Genomic DNA, 24,779 nt, shown 5'->3' on the forward strand with positions numbered 1-24,779 from the left:
CTGTCCCTCCTGCTGCACTCCCCCGCACTACGTGCTGAGAAGCTCTCCTGCAGAGCCTCCAACCAGCTGGAGAGCCTTCTTTCTCCCATCCCCCTGTCTTTCCCACCCCGTAGTTGAGACCCATGCCTAATTTTCAGCTCTTCTGGGGTAGTGTGGCATTACTTGGAAGAAAATTAGAAAGCATTTTACACGGCTTATTACAAATCATTAATTGAAGTGCCACGAAACCCAGGGAATTTATTCTCCCATTGATGTGTGCGTAACTCCTATTAACATTAATAAAGTTGTTTAGAATCAAAGAACGGGCCGGAACCCATAACAGAGGATCCATTTTGATCCTGCTCTACAGAGTGACTCATACCCACAGGGCATCAAAAGCATTTTAAATATAATTTTTACCACTCCTTTTTAAAAAGGAGAGCAATTACTGAGTATGTCATCACAGTACGTTCACGTCCTTCACTGTGAAGGACGGTAGCCGTTGTGAGGTCCTGCCCCGCCCGGCTTGGAAGTCCGTGTGAACGCAGGCAGGATCGGGGTGGGAGGCGTCCCCTGAGGCTGCCGCGCCTGCGCACGCCGTGGGGGGAGCTGCCGGAGCAGTGGGAAGGGGACCGTGACCGCTGGCATCCGCAAGACAGAAGTAAACAGATGTTTGCTTCACCTGAGCCGTTTGTGCCCTGCCCCAACTGTGCAGTTACTGATAAGTCACATCAGTGAAATGAACCATTGGGGGGGGTGGATTTTAGTCTAGATAATTGTAAAGCTTTTGAACGCTCCAAGGACCCCGGAGAATCTGAAGATGTAGAAACAAGTGGAAAGTACCTTTAACCTTTCAAGTAAAATGCAAACACTAGGAGTTAGAGCTGCACTTTCTCTCACAGTGAATGAATTTGTGCAGTGCTTATTTATTCACCTTCATGGCCAATAAAGGGAGATTTCCAACGGGCCCCATTTTTAGGTCTGTGTGTCTCCCCTCACCCCTTCCCAGCTCCGTCTCTACCTCCTCTTCTGTCTATCATAGGGCATTAATTTGTACAGGTGTTTTTAATGTTTGGAAAATGACTTCAGTGTGGGTGACAGAAAAGAGAGATTTTCATAATTATGTCTGATTTGGACGAGAAGGTTGGTATCCTTTCAGTGTCCTGTGGTCTTTCTCAGAAATGTTAACTTTTATAACACTTAGATTAACACTTGTTTGTTTTTAATGTTGCTTTTTAAAAATCGTTTCCTGAAAGGATTAGATGGGAAACTGTGAATTACTTTTATTAGGTTTTTGAAGTGCTAGTTATCATTGAATTATTTCCCTCAAGACTGGCAGCAGCTCACCTAGTTTTGTCCTTGGAATGTTACTGAACCTCGCAAGAACTTTGAGTTCCTTCTGCTTTTGTCTGAGGTTGGGAAGCAGGTATTCATTTCTGAAATTGTTAATCTAGATGTTCTGAGAAAGAATACGGAATATACCTTTAATCACTGAACCTCATTTCTAGCTCTTTATTTTTTCTTAAAGAATAAGTATAGAGTTTCCAAAAAAAAAAAAAGAAAGAAAGCAATGCTGGTTATAAACAGGTAGAATCCAACTGGCACTGTGTAGATAAAAACAAGCCCAGAATTCTGTTCACTTATCCTTCACCACAGGACTGTGAACTGGGTCAGGATTATCCTTGTTTTACAAATGAGGCAGCTGGAGCTGGAGAGGTGAAGCCAGCCTTTCTCAGGGCCACAGATCCAGGGAGGGTTGAGAACAGGGCCTGCATGATTACTGCGCAGCCCTGCCTGCCTTTGGGTCTTGTTAGAGTTTGTTCCCAGAGACCAAATTTGACTCTCCAGTGCCTAACAGAGTTGCTTGGAGCATGACAGACACTCAATAAATGGTTGGTGAATGAATATATTGACAAAGCCAATATATTGGCTGAAGTTGAAGATGTATAATACTACCCATTGCATAGGGTTACCATGAGGACAAAATAAGATAATAATATATACAAACATAACATATATATATATATGTGTGTGTGTGTGTGTTACACATATAACATGCTCAGTAAATGCTCTTTTCTCCTCTTTTGTCTTGGTTCAGTTAGACCACCTGCCTGTGGTTTTGCTGCCAAGTGTGTATGTCTCTCCATTTATTTTGATATGATGCACAGAATGTAATACATTTTGTGATATGGTTGTATTACCATATCACATGCACGTGTGATTGAAAGAAATTGTTTTCACCAAATAATACTACGTATGATGCCTGTATTAGTTTGCTAGGCTGCCATAACAAAGTACCACAGTCTGAGTGGCTTAAACAACAGAAATTTATTTTCGCACAGTTCGGAAGGCTGGAAGTCTGACAAATCAACGTGTCAGCAGTGTTGATTTCTTCTGAGGTCTTTCTCATTGGCTTGCAGATGCCGTCTTTTCCCCTAATGTCTTCGTCTTATGAGGACCCCAGTCATATTGGATTAGGGCCTTACCCTAGGACCTCATTTTAACTTAATTACCTCTTCAAAAGCCCTGTCTCCAAATACAGTCACATTCTGAGGTTGTACTGGGGGTTCGGACATCAACATATGGGAAAAGGGAGGCACATTTCAGTCCCTATCAGTGAATGCCTTGGATATTTTTCCCTTTTATTTCATTAAAGAAAATGCTGGTCTCAACCAACTAAGTTGAATTTTCTGACCCCCTAAATTGATTACAGACCACAGAGTGAAAGGAACTATGGTGGTGGGTTGTGTTGGTTTATTACCAGGTTAGTGTGAAATTGGCACCAGCACTGGGACTGGCCGCTGATTGCAGAGACAGCCCTAGAAGCTCAAACACAAAAGGGAGCATAAGGTCAGAGTGGGCAGCCTTCTGCAAACATACAGCAGGTTCCTTAGCTCGGGTCAACAAAAGTTTTCTGTAAATGGCCAGACAGTAAGTATTTTTTGACTTTGCAGGCCATATGGTCTCCGTTGAGACAGCTCTGCTTTTGTATCATGGCAGCAGCCAGAGACAATACATGAACTAATGGGTGTGGCTGTGTTCCAATGCAACTTCATTTAAAGACTCCAAGATCGGAATTTCTTAGAATTTTCACATGTCTCGAAATATTCTTTAGGTTTTTTTCCCCCCAGCCATTTAAAAATGTAAAAACCATTCTTAGTTCACGGGCTGTGCAAAAGCAGTCGAATCAACCCACCGGCTGTAGTTTGCCTACCCTGCCCTTTCTGGTACAGCCAAGTCATCTAGCTGAAAGGCTGTCAAGGGATTGGCCTGGGTGACTTTTCCTCAGTCCACGTAAATTCTAAACTGATTATCATGCTTGACTCTTGTGATTTATCTATATTTCCAAATGGAAAATCTCTGTGGCCACTCATGATAAAAAATGACTTTACCTTTTAAAAATTTTTTATTGGAGTATAGTTGCTTTACAATGTTGTGTTAGTTTCAGGTGTACAGCAAAGTGAATCAGTTATACGTATACATATATCCACTCTTTTTTAGATTCTTTTCCCATATAGGTCATGACAGAGTACTGAGTGGAGTTCCCTGTGCTATACAGTAGGTCCTTATTAAAAAATGACTTTAAGAGCAAATGTTATTTTCTTACCAGAGAGAACTTTAACTGGGGATGTAGAAACCTCCTTAAATGATCCACAAAATCGTCGTTTGTCAGATAGTGAAGAGTAGAATCAGCATCAGAAAGTCCGCACAAAAACAACAGAGTTTGAATCTAAGGGGTCTCCTTTGGGGAGACAATATTCGGGGAAATGGAATCGCTGAGGAAAGTCCCAGGTGTCCTCGTGGCACATGGAGTCTCCTCCATACAGCTCGACTGCATGGTCCTGGTCCCCATGCTCACCTCTCAGGGTGAGTGAGGTCTGTCTCATAGGAACTCTACACGCTCCACAGTCCCCTCGCACACGATGCTCTCCCAGCTCAGAAGGTAGGCCACAGTGAGACCCTCTCTCACTCCCTGTGGAGGCTGCCAGCAGCCCAGGATGCTGTGTAAGTGCCCAAGTAAATCTCCCTACCAGAGGGTCCCAGAGAACAAAGCATCTGAGAAGACAAGAGTCTGGCCATATGGTTTCTGTGCCCCCAGGGATGTGTTTTAGTGGTGGCCAGAGCAGTTGTGCAGAGCCCATGTCTAATGATGACAGGCCAGCCCCGCACAGCCTCTGAGCAGCTGCTGAGGTTGAGCTACCCTCAGAACTGGAGACAGAATTCTGTCTCCATCCATGTGATGCTGCAAGATCAGGACTCCGCCCCGTGACTATGTGTATCCAAGCAGGAATCTGAAGAGCTCAGAAACAGACAAAGGCAGGAATGGTATCCTGGGAGTTACTTTCAGTATTTCAGGCTGTCAGTGGAAACTATATGTTTATCCACAGCAAGCCTTAGAGGCAAGCTTAGAGCTGTTGTTGCCCCCAGGGGCAGGCCCGAGCTGATGTCTTGGGGTGACTCTGAAGGGGGATGGAGCACCTACTGTGTGTCACATAGAGATCACCTTTATCCTCAGGGCTTTCCCCTCCAGAGATACTGCAGACTGTAAACCAAGGCCCCAGGAAGCTGTTTTTCAATCGATGTGAAAAATTGGGCTTGAATATCCAGATTTTCGCCTTAAAAAATCAGTCAGATAAAATTAAAAAGATATGTGTTATTTTATTTTGAAACTTTACTTCATGCCATCCTAACATACAGTAATCAAATAACTTTGGCATGACAGTCATCTTAAGTGAATAAAAAACCCAGTGAAATGAAATGGCACTTTTAAGCTTTTAGCAAAGCAAAGTTTTGAATTATCTTGCTTAAATCAGATTGCTGTGCTCTTTTGCATTCAGTACTTATAAGAGCTCTGTTTTGTCTCTGGTGTCACTGCCTTAACCACTGAGATTATTTTTAATTGAAGTATTATTAACATTCATACAGAAAAGTACACACATTGTTAATTGCACTGAAAATGAATTTTCACCAAATGCATACTCCCCCTTACCCAGGAGCCAGATGGAGGAAGAACGTCACCCAAGCCCCTTAGACCCCTTCCCAGTCCCAAACCAACCCCACTCCCACCAAAGGTAACCGTTATAACATGGTTTCTAACATAGGTTGAATTTGTCTACTTTGAACTTTATATAAATAAAATCTCAAAGGATGTATTCTTGTATCTCTTTCAACATTACATTTGGGAAATTAACCCATGTTGTTATGAGTTGTAGTTTGTTCGTTCTCATTGCCGTGTAATGCATTGTTTATTGTAAATTTATTTATCCCTTCTATTGCACATGGGCTTTGGGGTGGGTTCCAGTTTGGGGCTATTGCAGACAGTGCTGCTAGGAACACTCCTGTACGTGTCAGTGGGTGAGTATCTTTAACGTTGCTGAGGACGGATTCCTTGATGGCGAGATCCTGGGTCATGGGACGTGGGTATGTCCAGCTCTAATAGATCCTGCCAGGTTTCCACAGTGTCTTCATCAATTTACATTCTCACCAGCACTGTATGAGAGTTCCAGTTCCATGTCATCACCACTTTGTGGTTTTTGTCTCTGTCATTTTGGCCTATCTGATAGGTGTGTATTGGTAAGGCATTGTGATTTTAATTTAGTTTTCTTTGATGACTAAACTAGAGCATCTTTTATATGTTTATTGGCCATTTGGATATCCCTTTTTGTGAAATTTCTTCTCAAGTTTTTGCCCGTTTTTATATTGGGTCATCTGCCTTTTCCTTATGGGTTTGTAGGAGTTCTTTGCTGGATTTATATATTGAAATTATTTTCTCCACTATGTGGCCTACCTTTTGATTCTGTTGATATCTTTTGATAAAGAATTTTTAATTTTAATACAGTCCAACTTATTTTTTTCCTTCACGGTTAACACTTTCTTGTATTCTGTTTTTTAAAAATCTTTACCTGTCACAAGATCTGAAGGTATTCTTTGTTTTCTTCTGAAAATTTTATTATTTTACCTTTCACATTTATTTCCACCATCCATCTGGAATTGACTTTCGCATGTAAAGTAGAGATTAAGAATCATTTTTTTCATATGGATACGCAGTGTATTCATTTCCTAGGGCTACCGTAACAAAGTACCACAAACTGGGTGGCTTAAAACAACAGAAATGTATCCTCTCATAGTTCTGGAGGCCAGAAGCCTGAAATCAAGGTGTGGGGCAGGGTCATGTTCCTTCTGAAGGCTCCAGGGAAGAATCATTCCTTGCCTCTTCCTAGCTTCTGGTTGTGGCTGGTAATCCTTGACATTCCTTGGCTTGCAGCTGCGTTGTTCTGATCTCTGCCCCTGTTGTCACATGGGCTTCTTCCCCTTGTGTTTCTCTGTGTCTAAACTTCCTTCTTCTTATAAGGACACTGGTTGTAATGGATTTAGGGCCCACCCTAATCCAGTATAACCTCATTTTAACTAATTACATCTTCAGTGACCCTATTTCCAAATAATGTCACATTATGAGGTCCTGGGGGGGTTAGGACTTCAATATATCTTTTGGGGGAGCACAATCAACCCACAGTACCCAGTGAACCCAGTGCCATTTATTGAACTTCAATGTCATCTTTGTCATAAATCAGGTGATTATCTGTGTAGGTCCATTTTGGGACCTTCTTTTTTGTTCTATTGGTCTAATTGTCTATGACACAGATACCACACTGTCTTAATTACTGTTATTTTATAATGAATCTTGGTATCTGATAGAGTAAGTCTTCCGGCTTTATTGTTGTTCTTCAAGATTACTTTGTTTTTTGGCACTTTGCATTTCCATATGAATTTTAGAATCTGCTTGTCAATTTCTACCAGAAAAAAAAAAAACTGCTATTTTTTAAAATTGAAATTGCATTGAAGATGCAATTTGGGGGAGAACTGACATCTTTAAAATATTGAGACTTTCAGTCCATGTACATGGCATAGCCCTCTATTATTTAGGTCTTCTTCAGTTTCTCTCAATAATGTTTTTAATAGTTTTCAGTGTTAAGGTCTTACACATCTTTTATTGCACTTATTCCTATATATTTGATATTTTTTGATGGAGATTTGTTTTGATGAAATAAAAAGCAGAGGAAGTGAAGAAAAACTTCTACTAGGTTTACTGATTCACATTATTAAGGAATTTTCCCATGTTTACCAAGCTTAGCAGGGCTAAGATTTAAGTCGAGGTCTCACTGGATCCAAATAAGAGCTGGGCAAATAAATTAGTTACCTCTTCAAAAATGCAGTTTTTTTTTAAATTTTTTAACATCTTTATTGGAGTATAATTGCTTTACAATGGTGTGTTAGTTTCTGCTTTATAACAAAGTGAATCAGTTATACATATACATATGTCCCCATATCTCTTACCTCTTGCGTCTCCCTCCCTCCCACCCTCCCTATCTCACCCCTCTAGGTGGTCACAAAGCACTGAGCTGATCTCCCTGTAAAAATGCAGTTTTTAGAAGAGGCGAAGTGGTTCAAAATATGGGATCCTTGGGGCCTCCCTGGTGGCGCAGTGGTTGGGAGTCTGCCTGCCGATGCAGGGGGCGTGTGTTCGTGCCCCAGTCTGGGAGGATCCCGCATGCCGCGGAGCGGCTGGACCGATGAGCCATGGCCGCTGAGCCTGCACGTCCGGAGCCTGTGCTCCGCGGTGGTGGGGGGGGTGGGCCACGGCAGTGGGAGGCCCGCGTACCACACACACACACAAAAAAAGGGATCCTTGGATGTAGGTAAAATAGGTCCTTGGTAGAGAAAATGTAGAGGCGTTAGTTCAGCCATGCTGCCACATGGAGAACCGTGGCTGGAAGAGGTATTGAGGACACGATGCAGATAATGGATGGGATAGGGGTCTAGACCTGAGGTTTTCAGTGTTGAGAACGTTAGGGTTCCCCAGAAGTGCCAGGTGGGCCAGGAAGATGGCCAAGGTGGTAGTGTTTTGAATCCTTCCCTCCTTGAACCAGAGCTGTTCTGTTCTACTTTTATCTAGTATGTTGGAGTGTAGCATAAACATTAGAAATACACATGCACTCACATCTACGTGTGAATACACGAGGTTCTTGTACTAAAAAATAGCTTAAAGACTACCAGACTAGATATTCTTTAACATTCCATTCAGCCCCAGGATTCTGGGATTTTAATATTGTAGCCAGCCCACACTCCAGGGCCTCTGCACACATCGTTATTAACCTTGATCTTGGCAGCATTGTGATACTGTGTGCATATCCCAGGCCTTCCCAGGAGCTACTGCAGAATGTCTGTTTGGAGGGTCTTGAGCGTGGTAATCAGGTTGGAAGAGAGCTCGGGGACTTGTCCAGCTGCATCATAGCAAAGCAGCATTTTTATTCAGACTCTGGATTGCAAATCACTAGAAACAGCTTCATTTACAAGGAAAATCAGAAATAATTCAAGTACACTACAAAACAGAGTTTCTGTTTTATTTTTACCTGATACCTAAGAGATGTGATCACCTGATAGAAACTCACTGCCAGGAAGAAAAGAAAGACATGATTATTATAAATATATACTTCATTTTCATAAGTTTTATAGAACAGAATCTTTTTCCTCCTGACAGTCAACTAATTATTCCAATGGCATTTACTTCGTTTATGTCTTTCCCAAATAAACCCTCAGCCTAGAGGTTTAAACATAGCAATCATCATCATTATCATAAATAATAATAATTATGTAAGTATTAATATATTGCATATTAATAATGTATAATAAATTATTATTTGAAGGAGGAGGAGAAGAAATTATATCACTACCACTCTTCCTGCTTGGGGTTGATGGAGATTGTGGGGAGCCCTAGAGCCCCATCCACCCCCTCTGACCACCCCTTTGCATGACTCAGCCCAACCACCATGCCAGTGAGCCCAAAATAAATACCTCAGAGCCGCCTCTTGGGCAGCTGAAGATAAGCTCATTTGCTGGTTTGGGCGTGCCTTGCTCCACCGTGAGCCTGAGTCCCCCTCATCCTGGCAGTGGCTGATGAGAGAGGAGCAGTCAGCCCTTTCTAGTCCGACCTTCCTGCCCTCTCATCCTGTGGTCGGTAACCCCTTTGTGCTGGCCGAGTGCTGTCCACGCTCATCTCTTGGTCTACCCATCACTCTTCTCCTCTTTCCTTCCACTCTTTACTCCCGCTCCAGCAAATAAAAAAACAAACCACCACCACAGCCTTGCTTGAGTATCCCCAACTTGTGGTGGTGAAGCCAGAAGGACCAGGGTCCCTGTAGGCAGGGAGAGCAGATGGGCCAGTGATGCCTTCTTGGAGCACCCCTCTCCCTCCCCCACGAGGGGTGAAGGCCACAGCCAGTCCTAAAGCAGGCTCGGTTTCCTAGGGAACTCTGTTTTCTGCTTCCCATCCTCCTCCCCTTGCGAATGGGCTTTGTTTGTACACTTGCTTGTTTAATGCGTTATCACGCCATTTGGAACTCTTTAGTTTTGCAGACAATTGACTTTGGACTTGCAGGGAACGCTGTCACATGCCCAGCTTGCACCTCACACTGCACAGGACAGGACAGCCGTAGCCGCCGTAGGAGAGCTATGTAAGGGAGGGGAAGTCACCCTCCCTAGCCCCTGCCCCCCATTCCTTGCTTTTGAAAATAAGACAGCAGGGACTCACACAGCTGTTCCTTAACAGGTAGGCCCTGCAAGTGTGCTGGCTTTATCACCAGCCTGCACCGGCTGGAGGAAGACTTGAAAGCCCCATGACAGAACTTAGGTCACAGAGGTGAACTGAAAAGGACAAAGCCCTCTGACTCAACAAAATGACGAGAAGTGGCTCCTCTGTGCGAAGCAGTGGGCCAGGCAGTGTGACAACGGTTCAGAGATTTAGGATAAGTGCCTGCCCTCAAGGATCTGGCTCTTTCCTGTGGAGCAGACAGTGTAGTAAGGTCTGTAGTAGACGTGTAAATGGTGAGATGAGTTCCAGTGGAGGAAATCGGACAAGAAATTCAGGGAGGGATTCATATTCGAGTTGGGCTTGAGGGGCAGGTTGGGTCGCCATTCTTGCAGGCGGAGGTAAGGGCGCATGAGAGGGAAGAACAGGGCAGGTGAAGGCCAGGAGGAGGGACAGGTGCTGGAAACAGCACGTGCTTTCGTAAGGCTGGGTGTGAGGGAGGAAAAAGAAATGGGAGGTAAGGCCACGGTGGGTTTGGAATGGAGGTGGGTGGCTTTGAGCACAAAGCTGAAGAGTGTGAGTGTGTGTTAAGTCATTGGTTTTTCTAGCCTTGTCACCACCCTGAGGTTCCTTGGGGGTGGCTCATAGGCAGTGCAGGAGCAAAGGTCCAGAGCAGCTCTTTCCTTGCCCATGATATATACTGGGGTATTGTCTTTCTTTTAAGAGGGTTCCTGTTGGCCTGTGCCAGAGACCCATTCTCACTTATCTGGACTCCATCAGTCTGCACGTACTTACTGAGAGCCCTGTATGCCTAGCCCTGTACTCGGTTCTGCTGAAAGACGGTGGAAGATTTTGACCCAGTGGCATGGTAATAAGAGCCACTGGGTCAGCAGCCTGAATTATAATTCCGTCTCTGCCACCCACTCATCATAAATCCTTAGGCAAGTCTCCTGGCCTCGCTGGGACCAGTTTCTCACCTGTGAAGTGCAGGGCTGGGCTGGTAAGTTGTTCCCAGCCGAGACATTTTAGGACCAACATGATCAGTACTATAATCTAGAGTTTTCCTGTGTGTGGACAGGTAGGAGAGGGAGAGACCAGAGGCAAAGAGGCCACTTAAAAGGAGATGTCAAGAATTCCTGTGAGGTGTCTTAAGAGTCTGAGTGAGGCCTTTTACTTACTCATTCAACAAACGTAATGCTCAGTGCCAGCCACTGAGCATTGGGAATGTAGCAGTGACCAAAACAAAGTCCCTGTCCTCAGGGTACTTTCTGTCTAGAGAGCAACAGTGGGACTGGAAACAAGGGTGACAGATCAAGAGATGTAGTTTGAAACTCATGACAAGGGTGATAGTTGGAGCTGTGGAAGTATATGAGGTACCAGGGAAGAGAAAGCCAAAAGCTTTGGAGGGAAAGAGAGACCTGAGGTGATGGAACCTCGGGAACATTCTGTGGAAAATCAACTAATGTTTACTCCATAATAGAAGATACATTCTGTATCAAGCCAACGCAACAAACCCATCCCCCCAAAATATCCCATTGTGGTTGAGAAGCTCTGACACTAAAGAGAGAATGTCCATTTAGACACCCAGTTCTTGACTATTGACTACATCACTCCTGTATATGAAGCAAAATTACATCAGAGCCATATATGGTTTTATATAATAGCAGGTCTATTTGGTTTACTCAGAAAGGTCTTTAATAAGTACCAGTGATACATAAAAGTGGTATGGGTGGCTGCCTAAGCTGCTAGTCCCTCAAATCTTTTCCCAAACCAGCTTGCTCCCTCTCTCTCTCTCTCTTCCTGTCTCTCTCCCTCTCTCTCTCTCTCTCCCTCTCCCTCCCTCCCTCCCCCCACCCCTCCTTCTCCCAAAGTTATTGCAGTGGATCCAGAAGCAGATTCTGAGAGCCTCAAGCTTTTCCTTATTTACCCTTCAGTAATTACATATCACAGGTTGTTTTCCCTATCAGAGTCTGGGGCTGAGCAATTAGTCTCCCATTGTTTTTGCAGGAACTGACATCCATGTGACTTATGCGGAAGCAACTGTTGACCGCTCTGGTTAAAAGAATTTGGAAAACGTTCAGCACTTCCTCTGGTTGATCATTTAGACTGGCTGATTTAGAAAGCATTTGGAAATGTGCAAAGCAAATAACGGTTGTCAGAACCGGAAATACTACTGGGTCAGTTCCTGAACAAAATAGGCCTCTGAACTGTTGCTCTGGTCTCTTGATGCACTGACTTGTCTGGACCCTTCGCTGTGTGGCTGACTGGTGCCTTGGCATTCTGTTCCTTTTATAATGCTTTATTAGGGACTGATTAGTCAGGATGCTTTCCAGCTGCAGGCAGTTGACAACCCAACTTAAGGAGGCCTGTACTATAAGAAACTTATTGGAAGTCTAGTAGCTCTGCAGACCTCAGGGTTGACTGAATGCAAACACCCCTACTATCCTTCCCTGTGTTCTTTATGTCTTTGCCCTCCTCTGTGGGCCAGCTTTATGCTTCAGTTGGAGCAAGATAGCTATGGAAGTCCTAGTCATCACATCCTACACAACATTCTAGAAGGAGGGAATTTCTCCCAGAAGAACGAGAAGCTCCCAGCAAAACATTCTGCACATCCTGTTGGCCTGAAGAAGGGCACATGCCTATTCTTGAACCAGTCACTTGCACGAGAACAGGTTTTCCTTGATCAGTGTGTCTCAAACTTCAGCACGCTCACAGATCACCTGGGATCTTGTGAAACAGCTTCTGATTCAGTAGGTTTGGGGTGAGGCCTCAGAGCTGACATTTCTCAGAAGGTCCCACGTGATGCTGATGTTGCTGCTGGGCACCCTGCAAAACCTTAGACCACTCAGGCCCCCGCCCCCCCCACACCTGGGAGTGCTGTCACCTTTTCTCAGGCACTGTGGCTGAAGGAACATGGGGCATCTGTTAGGAAGAAGGAAGAGGGGATGTCCCCGTGCAGATGAAAACCGTATTAGAGATACTCGTATCCAGTGCTCCTTTAAACAGGAGCCACACGACGTCTGTGATATGCGTTAGAAGCAAAAAGTAAGCGCCATGCTAAGTGTTGTTGTGTGCGAGCCCCTATAAACATCTTATTATGTACTCGTGAGCATGTGTACATTGCAATTTTTGAAACAAGAGATTAAAGTCATGCTGCCCTCTTCATTATCATTCAGCTATTTTAATTTAACACCATATATCTAGTGTGACTCAAAAGGAACAAATTCAAATGAAATAGATTTAAATGTCCCTAAGTATAAAAAGAGTGTGCCAAGTCCAGCCATTGTCCTCTGAGTAGCTATCTCATCCGTCTTAGTTACTGGGGAGGGAGGGTACACCCCGACTTGTCCTACGAGTCACTTGACATTATGTCGGGCATGAAAAATGCTGCTTGCCAGTGTTGAATTTCTGCCAAAGCAAACGGTCACAGTGCCCTAATGCATGGTCTTCAGTGGAGAAAAGCATTATGCTCTCTTCATTGAAAAGGAAGTACTATTCTGTTATTTTTCGTGTGTTTTTTTCTTGGCAAAAGACACACGGGAGTTCTGAGCTCCAGCAGTTTTGGAAAAAAGGCTGATAAGACCAAAGGATCAGTGTCCATCATGAGGCTGCTCCAACACAGACTCAGTGGGGCCCGGAGTGGAATATGCCACCAGGCACTGAGTAAACCCCTCTGGGATGGTCCCCTTGGAGGGGTTGCCATCTCCAACCTCATATGCAAAGACATCATTCAGGAGGGGAGGTGGAATTTCACTGCTCCATCGACTTGACTCGCCTGCTCTGGAACCACAGCTTCACATCTGTGAGACCTGTGGGAAGGCAGAGCAACTCTTACTAACTGGCCTCACCTACGTGGGTCACCAAAGCACCCGTACTTAGGGGAATCACTGGCTATTCCTTGTCTTTGCAAAGGTCCTGACACTTTGAGAGATTCTCAGCTCCTCTGGACTAGCTGGGCAAAGCTGCTAGGCTCGAAGTTCCACTAAGGCAGGAATTGTGCTCATGTCACACGGATGCCCCATGTATGGGCGGAATGATTGAACAGTCAGCCTGTTCCAGGGAGATCTGTCGGTCAGCCACGCTGACCAAGCATTCACTCTCTAAGGAGAAATAAAAGAGGGGAACATTTTGTTGCCTAACTTCAGAATTTTATAATCTAAATATACAATGTTGAGGTGTCCCATCTGCATATTTAGAACCTCATAGGCTGCCAGACAGAGGTGAAATAATATTAATATTAGCTGAGCCTGTGTTCTACAAGCAAGACTGCACTATATTATTCACTGACTGGTTCAAACAGTGCTGGCTGAATGTCTTCCTGCTGTGAGCTATGAGGCCGGGCATTCTTCACCGCCATGAGAGGAATAAAAAATGGGGAAAAGATAGGGTCTTCCCTTACAACTTAAAAAGTAGGATATAGTAAGTACATTTAAAGTATCTATATCAAATAAAATATAATTTTTAAAAAGAGAAAAACAAGGAGGGGTAAGATAATACCAAATTGGGAAAGTCCAGGTAGAAAGGGCTCAAGAAGATGATGAGAGTTACTCTAGGCCTTAAAGTGGGGCTCGTGACCTGGAGTCCACGGATGGAATTCTGGGGGAGGGGGTGTCTGTGAACTTGGATGGAGGAAAATTATCTATTTTCACTAACCCTTAACTGAAACCTAACATTTCATTCTGACAGTAGTATTAGCTATTTGTCACCAATAGTAATTCTAGGTATTTTCATATTACATTATAGTACAGATACCCTGAAGTATCATTTTTGCCCAACATTATTTCAAAACTACAGTAGTAATTAGACTTTTCCTGGAACTTATTTAAATATTAAGAGAAGCACATCATAATTGTGTTATATATTTTGATAACTGAATATCAGTATACTTCTTTTGAGTCCTATGCATTTCATGTGTTAACTTCAAGAATTTAAAAACATTATTCTGAGAAACATGTCTCTAGACTGTTATGGAACAAAAAGGTAAAGAGCCCTGGGCTTAGAAAATGGTGAGGCCACCTACTGGCACTTATGGGACAGAAGACACTCAGAGAAGGGTCTGGAATGCCCACAGGCTGAGGCAGGACTGGTGGCTGGATTCTGCAGCATCTGATGGGAAGATGTGGGGACAGCGCTAAGGCGAGTGGGAGGCCCAGGCTGATATATTGATAAATTCACAGGTAAACGTGTAGGTGGTGGGAAGCAGTAGAGGTGTTTCCGCTGAGGCTTTAAGTTGTGTTTAGGAAGAAGCAGGTTGGAAGAGAAGGAGCTGGAGGCCAGGAGATGGGTTTCTGCAAGGAGTGAAGCGGACCAAACAAGAGTGTAAAGATGAGAATGGAGAGAGGCAGTGAGTTCCAGAGTTGCCATGGGACGCGAAGGTCAGGCTCAGGCCAGGATTTGCAGTGCAGGTGAGCAAGGCCGGCTTAGGCTTCAGGCCTGCATGATCCAGAGAAGGATAATAGCTCCTCAGCTTCCCCGAGTGATTACTGTGCCAGATGCTGTTTTAAGCCTTTCAATGTCATTTATATGTCACTAAATTTATATTACTTAATGCTCATAACAACCCTGTGAGGTTAGTACAGTAATTCCTATTTTTCAGATAATAAAATGAAATCTAGAAAACAGAAGTGAGGGCCTCGCAGCCAGCAGGGGAGAATGGAGTGTTCTGCTGAAAGAAAGAGGAAAGAGGAATTGGTTTGGGGGGGAAAAAAGGTTATGGGTTGGGCTTCCCTGGTGGTGCAGTGGTTGAGAGTCCACCTGCCAATGCAGGGGACACGGGTTCGTGCCCCAGTCTGGGAAGATCCCATATGCCGCGGAGCGGCTGGGCCCGTGAGCCATGGTCGATGAGCCTGCGCTTCCGGAGCCTGTGCTCCGCAACGGGAGAGGCCACAGCAGTGAGAGGCCCGCGTACCGCAAAAAAAAAAAAACAAAAAAAAAAACGGTTATGGGTTCAGCTTTAGATATCTTTGCATTGTTGTCTTATCCTCAATTATTTTAAAAGACTAAAAATTCAAATAAAGTATTTATAAGCACAGTTTCTGGTTTATTTCATTGTCCAGATTGTTATTTGTTTGTTATTAGTGAGTGCTGAGTCAATTTGTAAATTGGTTTCATCTTTCCTGTGAAAAACAAAGAGGAATCTGGCAGTAAGAGTGTGGTACATTGATGGGCGCCCAAAACAAGGAAGATGTTGTGGTTTCCAGAAGGGAAACACAATATATATTAAATTACTTCTGCCTAATGATGCATGTTTCCTTTTGTTGTGGTATTTTTCAGGACCAGTCCAGCAGCTGTATTAGAAGACATGTGGTATATATAAAGTTTGTGATCGTTGGGGGAAATTTTGGTAAGTGTCACTGCATTTATTTCTGATACCTTGTGAAGTAAATGGTGCTCATAAAGGGAAACCATGGCCTTGTTCTGTGCATCTTTTAAACCTGTACTACACTTGACAAAATGGATTTTATAATTAAATGCGACGTTCAGTTGGTGTTTTCTGACAGTATGACATTTTTTTCTTGTCATTGCTGATGTTATTAAGCCATAGGGGGGTTTCTAAGATATAATAATAAGTCTAGGTTTTAGGAAACCTTCCAGATACAGGATAAACAATACCCTGGACCATTTAGCTTATGTTCTTAGCCACCCGTGGAATGTGAGAGTAATAAACTTGCAAACCAAAAGAATAAAAAACTGTTTTTAAGCTTCCAAAGCAGAGAGATCCTTCTGGTCTATATGTTGAAATGAGAGAGAAACAGGCAGTTAACTGCTTGGGGAATGGGACGTAAAATGGAGTTAAGAATCCAGCATGCCTGGGACCCAGCCCACCAACCAGCATAACAGCGGCCTGAGACCAGGAACATTAAATTCAGCAAACACCCAGAAGACCTTGCTAGCAGTAGTCGAAAGGACAGGAGACTTGGGTTAAAACTCAAGTTCTACACTTACCGGTTGTTATATAACCTCTCTAAGCCTCAGCCTCCTCGTCTGTAAAATGAGGCTTATAACGTTACCTACCTCAGAGTGTTGTTGTGAGAATAAAACAAACTAGGTAGTGCTGGGGCACCATGAGTGCTCAATAAAACAGTTATTCTTTTTTTAAAAATTTATTTTATTGAAGTATAGTTGATTTATATTTTAAATATAAAATACATTCAATATTTTATTGAAGTATAGTTGTGTTTATTTCTGCTGTACAACAAAGTGACTCATATATATATATACATATTCTTTTCCATTACGGTTTATCACAGGATATTGAATACAGTTCCGTGTGCTCTACAGTAGGACCTTGTTGTTGATCCAGTCTATATATACTGGTTTGCATCTGCTCACCCAGTCTCCCAATCCATCCCTCCCCCTTGGCAACCACAAGTCTGTTCTCTATGTCTGTGAAAAGCAGTTATTCTTGACAACAGAACACCCTTGTTTGGAAACTGGACATTTGCCATTGAGGTCAGGCCAGCAAAAGGTGTGAGTATCTTCCAGCAGGAGGGCCCCTGGGAAGGGGTTGGTCACACCCCATTTGCTGTCACAGGGGGCATCACAGCTGGTCACCACAGTCCTTCCTGCAGCGTCCACTGCATAGCAATGTCCCCGAGACCTTTGCCATCTTCTCTGACCCTCTCAACCCCTTCTTAAACCAGCTTAGCTAACTTAACTTCCCTTCCTGCCATCTGTGCAGCCAGGTGCAATCACGCTGTTTGAGCTTTGTTCGGTTTTGGAGTTAAAGTTATTTTGAACCAAAATAACGAGAAGAAAAAGAAGGGTCGGGAGGAGATGGTACCCTTGGTTTAGGCTTCAATTACCCTGTTGAGACTTTCATTTCCAAACCTTTCTTTGGACTTTTTGTCTATGCTTATTATGCAGCCTTCACAGAGATCCAGTTATTGGAAGGAAATTTTTGAGCTTTGACCAAAAGAATTTGGCTTTGGGGTGGAGCCTTTACCTGTGGTTGGAGAGAATCAGCCATATCAGCTGATGGTTAAGATCGGGTGTCTGGAGGTGACAACCCTCCAGTTGCAGGGGATCAAAGAGATGGACACGGCCTCAGGGGTTGTCTGGCCCAATCTCCCACTAAACAAAAAAGCCTTTTCTCCAGAATTCTTGACAGAGGGGAATTCACACGCTCTCAAAGGTGGGGTTTGCTACTGCACAGAGGAGCTTTCTCCAATGAAAAAGCAATTCAGGGCACAGGGAAATTTAAGGGGGTGAGAAAATTGTTCTAGATCTTGATTGTAGTGGTATTGATACAACTGTAGGTTTTGTGAAAACTCACAGGACTATACAATAGAAAAGGAGAATTTTGCTGTAGTTAATTAAACCTTAATATTTTTAATGGGAAAAAAACGAGCAATTAGATACCTAGACATTAGGTCAAATTGGTAAAGAGGGAAGGAGAGAGTAGGAGGGAGGAAAGAAAAGCAACCTAGTCCTTCTGTTGAGCTGCAGTATGTGGTCAAGGGAACAAGGACTTGGTCTTCTTTTTAAATTTATTTATTTATTTGGCTGTGTTGGGTCTTTGTTGTTGCGTGTGGGCTTTCTCTAGTTGCGGCGAGCGGCGGCTACTCTTCGTTGTGGTGCACGGGCTTCTCACTGCGGTGGCTTCTCCTGTTGTGGAGCACGGGCTCTAGGCACGTGGGCTTCAGTAGTTGTGTCACGCAGGCTTCAGTAGTTGTGGCTCGTGGGCCCTAGAGCACAGGCTCAGTAGTTGTGGCTCACGGGTGTAGTTGCTCCGTGGCATGTGGGATCTTCCCGGACCAGGGCTCGAACCCGTGTCCCCTGCATTGGCAGGTGGATTCTTAACCACTGCGCCACCAGGGAAGTCCATGGACTTGGTCTTCTTACTTCCTGTCATTTCAGTGTCTGGACAGTGACTGCCACCTAGAAAGCCTGTGATAAGTAGTTGTTGAATTGCTGACTTCCCTGAGTCACTCTGTAAGCAGATAGAGACAAGTGCACTCACTTTTCCACACACCAGCCCACCAGATATTTGAAGATGCTCTCCTTCCTCATTCTTCTTCTCTGGGCTGAACTTACCATCTCCGTTCTTTGACTCTTTGTCTCCTGATGTTATTTTCCTTTCCCTCCCCACCCAGTGCCTCTTCTTGAGGAAGCATAGGCTTTACAACTCCCTACATGGAGTGGTCCAGTCCTAGAAACGCAGCCCCCGAGGGGGTCTGGCCGGGAGGAGTACAATGGGTCCTCGCTTCTGTAGATGGTGTTAATAGACACCAATCCTTATCCCCTCCCATACTGAGAGCCTGGTAACTGGTTTGTGGAGGATTTCTTACCAGTAGTCTTCTAAGAATGGAGCTTCTAAAAGTAGGGAGGTTAGCAGTCCAAGAGATCGGGTGGCAGCAAATCCGTCCTCATAAATGTCTTAAATGAGGCCAGGCCCTAGTTTGAAACAGCAGTGGTGCTGTTTATAAATCTTTCGGGGTAGTACTATATTACAGATCCTGATTCTTCACTGCGAGTCATAGGAAGTTAGAAATTCTGAAAATTAAACTTGTAGGTGCCTTGAAAAATCTAGATTTTTTTTCCTGGCCATGCCAGGGAGAGATATATAAATAGATAGAGAGAGAGAGAGCAGTAGTTCTCAACCTGGGTTGTTTTTGTCCTCGCAGAGGACATTTGGCAGTGTCTGAAGAAATTTTTCGTTGCCACATGGGAGGGAGAGAGGGTGTGTGCTACTGGCATCTAGTGGGTGGAAGCTAGAGATACTGCTAAAGACCCTAAAATGCACAGGACACCCGTCTCCACACACACAGAAATGATCCAGCCCAAGATGTCAATAGTGCTGAGGCTGTGAAACCGATACGGAAATAATAATAATAAAATCAATGTCTAAAGTACTCATTATTTTGAAAGTTTAAAATTTTTAATATTTTGACATTTAATTAAATGTAAATATATAACTAGAAAATATAAAGAAGTTTGTTCAGAGAATCACAGAGCTGAAAGGGCCCCTACATTACCACTGATTCCAAGCAAGATCTGATCTAAATGAATGCAGACAGATGGGTGTCTGCAGACTTATGCTGAGGACTGTCAACTAAAGCTAGAAGCAAGACTCACACAACTTGATCCCAGCATTCACACAAAAGACATTGTCTCGTATTTTAAATTTCAGCCCCAGCTTCTTCAGATGTGTTTGTCTTCAGATGACCTCTGAGATGAAATGGGTATTTCAGTCTGGGCTAGTCCATCCTTTTGAATCAAGGGTGTGATTCTGGTGTGATGAAAATGTGCTTAGGGAGGAGAGAGATCTCATTACAGATGATTGAGATTGGGTATTTTGGTACACAGGACTGTTTATTTCCATCAGTTTTCTAGTGACACTACAATCTGGTTTAACCGGGAGTTGTTGAGAGCTTGTGTAGCCCAATATGGCCACATTTGCTGAAGCAGGGAGATTAAAGCAACATATGTCAAGTTGTGATATAGGACAATCCACTTGAAAAGATTTTAATTATAGGGCCTATTTCGGGAGGGTAACTGTGCTTTTTGTGAGATATATTTTGGGATCCACTAACCCAGCTTCAAGGCCAGTAATATCTTCCCAGAAAGGGTGTGGTTGTGTGCTTGTGGACATAAATATTTTCTTACCAAAAGCTTTGGTATTTGGTATTTTCCTTTGACTTTACTCCCCTTCATTTTTCTTTTTCTGATAATCTTTCCTCTTGCAAGAATGCTATGAAAATGAGTTCTGGAAAGCTGGAGAAGAGAAGGATAAAAGATCTCATTTAGATGGCCGAGGCCAGAGATTTAGGGACTTTACATTATCAGTCTGCTGTTTTTAAGGCGAATAGAATTTGGAGGAATGTGCCAAAGGTAATAGTAAGCAGAGTCAAGGGAAACTATAAAAACACCATGTTGGGGCAAAATATTTTAATGTAAAGATCTGTAGCAAAACTACACATTCATAGCTGCTCGTTTCCAGCACCCCCTCTCCAACCCATGGGTAATTCTCATGAGCTTGTTCCAGCACTCTTCGCCTAATGACCTGGAGTGGGTATCTGCTTTCGCTTTTGTTCTTCAAGGTTTGTGCCTTTGCCCTGCTCTGCCTCTGGTGTGTCAGGTGGATCCCTGGGGGAGTGGGGAGGGGGAGCTTCCTGCCTAGCTCTCCAGGTGGCTCCCACACACTAACCTGTATGAACCGAGGCTCCATTCTCCCCTTTGTCAGGGCATCCAGGTCGCACGCAGCAGCCCTGCCCAGCCTCTCAGATTCCCTTCCGTGAGAGCCACTGAAAGCTCTAAAGAACAGAGCATTACGACACGTTGAAAGTCAGCTCTGTGCATGCTGGCCCTGCTCTGGCATGCGTAAGAACCGAAGCACCACATTCTATAGCCTTGTCCTCTTGATCTTTGAAGTAATTCGCACAGTCGTTTATCTCTTGCTCACGAAGAGACGTGTTCTTCTCTTTCCAGGTTAGTTTTGGTGCCATCCTAAACCAGGTTCTTTGAAGCCGCTTTGAGGCTGCCCTCCTGCTCTTCTGCTCCAAGAGCCCACGTACTTAGAATTCACTCTAAAATGCACACTGTTGTGTGGTTTTTACCTGCAGCAACACGTAAACCAGAATTTCCCGCTTGTGGAAGGGAAATGTTTTCAGAATAAGTAGCTGTCGTGTATTTTAGTACATGACTGGAGAGCTGACCCTGTGTAATACATCCCACCTGCCATCCAGGTGGTGGGACCCACCCACCCCCCAGCCCTGCCCCTAACTGACAGGCTGCCCATGTGAATGCATGTTATGATACCATTTGTATAACCAGCTTAGGCTCATAAGAAGCTGCTGCACACTTGCCCCTCCCAAGCCACCTCTTAGGTGGTGGAGCAGGTGTTATGCCCAGATATACTCTGAGGCTCAGAGACTTTAGCCTTTGTCTCAGGCAGGGGACGTTTGGGAGTGTGGGCATGTTTGTTGTCCTGCCCTCAAAGAGTAAGTCACTGTTGGCATGTTGGAGACAGGGGGTGGGGCAGGGATGGTAAATGTCCCGCTGTGTCTGGGACAGCCCTGCCCGGTGAAGAACCGTTCCTGGCACAGCATTCATTGCACTCTTACTCAGAAGCACTGCTCTGAGGTTGCATGGCTGCTATGCAACAGAGCCGGGCTCATACCCACTCCCTCTGAATCCAGGATCTTTATGTCCCTCTCCACATTAAAGGCATCACAGAAAATCCCCACTTCTTTGGGAGTGCTCACTGAAGTAAAATTGAACTCAGAATGGCTGTTCCTCAGATTATGCCATTACTGCTGTACTCACCAGAGCTCAGGTGTGGCACACTCCAGGGGAAACAGCCTCTCTGAGACCTCAGTGGCCCAGCCCACCAGCACCCTGTTCCTGCCGTTCCTCGATCAACGCCCAGTGCAGGTGGAGACAGAGAGTGCTATCTTTGGAAGAGATCAAAGAGGATGCTCCACCCAAAGCCTTTGATCCAACCTTACTGGCTTACAAACCATCCAGAGGGGCAATTAGGTATCAATCTCAGGAGTTTTTGATAAGATATCTTAGGCTTCTTATCTACCTGGTACACTTCTACAGCCTGTTGGAGCTTTGTTTAAAGTTTGGTTTTGATGTCAGCCAACAAAGAAGCCAAACAGTGGCTACATCAGTTTGAATGAGCACACATGAAATTTATTAAAGTGGTAAAAATAAAACCATGTTGAATGAAAAGGCACACAGTGAAGTTGACCTGAATATAAAGGTTGAAGGGATTATGAAAAGGGGAGGAAGCGACAGTATCTGATCTTTCCCCACCCCTTTTTCCTCTTCCAGTTTCTATCTCAATTTTTTATTTTGAAAATTTTCAAACCTACTGGTTTGAGAGAATGATAAGACAAATACCAATTGTTCTAAATTTGCCACATTTGCCTTTTTTATTCCCTCTTCCAATTACATATATGTAACATATATGTAATATACAATATATAGTATATATAGTATACATTATAGAAATTTTTGCTGCACCATTTGGAAGTTGCAAACACCTTGACAACTTTAAATAGTTCACCATGTATATTCTAAATCTAAGGACTTTCTTCTATATAACTACAATACTATTAGCTAGTAAGAAATTTAACAATAATTCCATAATATTATCTAATATCCAGTCCATACTCAAACTTTTGCAGTTGTCCCTGGCTGGTTGTGGTATAAAATGTCTTGCCTTCAGGGCTTGTCTGTTTCTTCACAGTCTGTTTCTTCTTTAACTTGCGCCCCACTTCCTAAAAATTGTTAGATCTATAGGCTTGTTATTAGATGCAGGTTAAGCCTCTTTTGTCCAGAATACTTCATAGGTAGTATTGCATGCTAGATACTACATCACATCAGGAGGCAGATGATGTCAACTTGTCCCACCATCCACAGTGCTAAGTTTGATCTCACAGATCAGGTGGTAACCAGACCTCACCAGTGTCCAGATATACTTTGAGTCAGTAAGGCATCTATGGGCTGGTACCTGGGTCCTTTGTCAACATCCTGTCCCCCACCCACCTTCAATCCGGTGCTTTGAGTATCGATGAATAATCCTCACCTGCAGCAGTTATTACACTGGGATAGTGTCTGATATTTTTCACACTTTGCTTTCACTTCCTCAGTTCTTTATAGTGAATGATCTAGGGCTTCATATTTTTCAGTGATGATTTTTAAGCCACTTCCTTGGTGGTCAGCTATCTTTTGCTGTGATAATAGATTATGCTAAACATTTTTATTTCTCACCTTCAGAATAATAAGGAGTAACTTTAGCAGAGCATTTACTACATACCAGGACCACACAGACTCCTTACCTATGGCATTCCTTTCACTTTCTTCTCTCACAACAGCTCAGACTAGCAAGCGAAGTGACTTGCTCAGGGTCACCCAACTCCCACGGTGGAGCCAACATCAAGCAGATCTGTCAGGCTTAGAGCCAGGGTTTTCCACTCATTCGTGTTCCCTCCGACCTCCAACCCGGGCTGTATCTCCCACCCTACAGTTCTTGCCTTAGATGAATGCCTGCCTGACTGGTAGGTCCATAAACAGGGAAAGTCAATGAGGGCAGGGCTGTGCAGCTGGAGAAACACAAGCCATCCATACCTAAAAGGGGCAGGTGCTCCTGGGTCTCTGACAGATGTGGGTCCAGCACCACCAGAGATCTCAATCTGTGTGTTAACCATTCCAACTTTTTAATGTTGGCAGCTAATTAATATATTCTGATACTTTTCAGCCAAGTTGCCAATTTTCGGCACCAGCACCGCTGCTGACTGAGGCTGCCTTGAGTCAGTCATGGCTTTGCTTAGAAGTGGAATTCATTGTTTGTCTGTTTGCTTATTTGTTTTTAACACCCTCTTTTTTTTTTTTTTTTTTTTTGCGGTACGCGGGCCTCTCACTGTTGTGGCCTCTCCCGTTGCGGAGCACAGGCTCCGGACGCGCAGGCTCAGCGGCCATGGCTCACGGGCTCAGCCGCTCCGCGGCATGTGGGATCTTCCCGGACCGGGGCACGAACCCGTGTCCCCTGCATCGGCAGGCGGACTCTCAACCACTGCGCCACCAGGGAAGCCCTAACACCCTCTTTTAAACAGATATTAATATTCTTGAGATGTGATACTGTTTTGATTTAGGGGGGTGTCTGAGTTTTGAAGAGGGAAAGTTGGGCTTCATGGAAGTATTCTTTAATTGATACATTATTATAAAACCTTCATTTTATGGGATTTTTTTTTCCACTGAGTCAACACAGTTTATTGCTGAACTGCACTTTCACTTTCAAACAGACTATTTTAAAGAGCTGGAACAAGTGTGAGGTGGGAGTTCGGGGAGGGACAGGTGCCCCTCAGGAGCCAGGACTCCCAGCTGGCTTCCCCAGGCCAGGGCAGGGGAGGGAGCATCAGGCCATTCAGTCTCCAGGCGCCAGCTCTCCACATGCACACGCACAGCAAGCCAGCAGCTCCTCACACATATACACAGACATGCTTAACAAAAATGGGATTTCTTAACTAGCACAATAGTAGATGTTTTGTCTGTAGCTTTGAAGGAAAGCAAATACATTTTGCTCTGAATATCATCCTTAGCATTTTTCTTTTTCAGATTGTTCTCTGAGTCCTTGCAGAGCGATGAAGTTTTTCTGTTTCACCCACCTTGCACTCTGTGTTCTCTGTGTATATTTAACTGTGTTAATGAGTCACAGAAGAACCTGTAAAATTGTTCCCGTGAGAAGGACCGAAGCAGAACTGAC

The 24,779-nt window shown here is 44.1% G+C and overlaps 1 protein-coding gene across 3 annotated transcripts in view; it reads left to right on the forward strand.

Moving 5' to 3' along the window:
* The window catches only part of FYN (FYN proto-oncogene, Src family tyrosine kinase), a 211,467-nt gene that overhangs the window by 74,511 nt on the left and 112,177 nt on the right, over nucleotides 1-24,779 (forward strand). For all 3 annotated transcript variants that reach the window (XM_082634123.1, XM_082634122.1, XM_082634121.1), the window contains exon 3: nucleotides 15,839-15,908. The gene's annotated coding sequence lies outside the window, so the exon portion shown is untranslated. The remainder of the gene's footprint in view (nucleotides 1-15,838; nucleotides 15,909-24,779) is intronic.

The sequence above is a fragment of the Mesoplodon mirus genome, assembly GCF_964341445.2.
Source record: "Mesoplodon mirus genome assembly, chromosome: 10".
In the NCBI taxonomy this organism is placed as follows: domain Eukaryota; kingdom Metazoa; phylum Chordata; class Mammalia; order Artiodactyla; family Ziphiidae; genus Mesoplodon; species Mesoplodon mirus.